We start from the raw sequence: 1051 nt of genomic DNA on the forward strand, positions 1-1051 counted from the left end.
CTCTGAAGAGTTCCTAAGCAGGATGAGGTCCTTCTCTGGAGATCTGCCTCACTGGAAATGTACATTCAGTGAGTTTCCTCTTCCTATATATTCTAGCACATAGCCCTAAGGATATACATAGTCATGAGACAGCAAGAGTCATGTACAAAAATATTCATTCCTGAAATCTGTCTACAAGGAATGCGAACTATTTTATTACAACATACTTATATGTTTCTGGATTGTATCTCTTTACATGTTCCTATATGTTGATTCTTGAACAAATTATTTTTGAAATCTCTGAAGCAATTCTCATTCTCTGATTAAAGATCATGTTAGACCACAAGGAAACCATTGTTCATGATTACTTTGCCTTGCTTTGAATCTTGCATTCTTTGTTTCGTATTTTTGCTAATTTTATGGACAGAGAGTGATTATTCATTGAAATTTTGACTACCACACCACATAATGAGTAAATTATCTATAGTGTTATGAATCTTCTCCAGTAATCACTGGATATTCTGAAGGGTGTTTCTCTGTGAACAAACCTGACAAATATAACACTCTCTAGGTTTAAGTTAGGTATTTAGAAATAAGTCTAAAATAAATCATATATATTTAACACAAAACTCTATTAACTTCACTCTAGACAATATAACCTCTCAAAAATTACTGGGCATAATTTTAAAATAACAAATGATATTTTGTTGCAACTGCTCTTAATCATGTCAGAAGTCTGTTAACTGCAACAGTAATAATTACACTCTAAATATCCTAATGAATATAGCTTAATATACTTAAAGCTAATATTAGTATTAGTGCTATAGCACCACTGGCAAAAATTCTTCAAATGGCAATGACATAATGGCTTCCAGCCACTGGCATTCAGAGATCTTCTAACTCAGTGCCAATCAAATATTCTCATATTGTTGAAAGAGAACACTTGCTACTTAAAAACTAGAAAAATCAGGTAGATCTAGTATTCATACAAAATAAAATATAGTGACTAGTGTGACATGAGAAATTTCAGAAGCCTAGCTGTACAATATCTCTTGCAGAGGTAACTTTGATC

Source organism: Micromys minutus (assembly GCF_963924665.1).
Source record: "Micromys minutus genome assembly, chromosome: 6".
Classification (NCBI taxonomy): domain Eukaryota; kingdom Metazoa; phylum Chordata; class Mammalia; order Rodentia; family Muridae; genus Micromys; species Micromys minutus.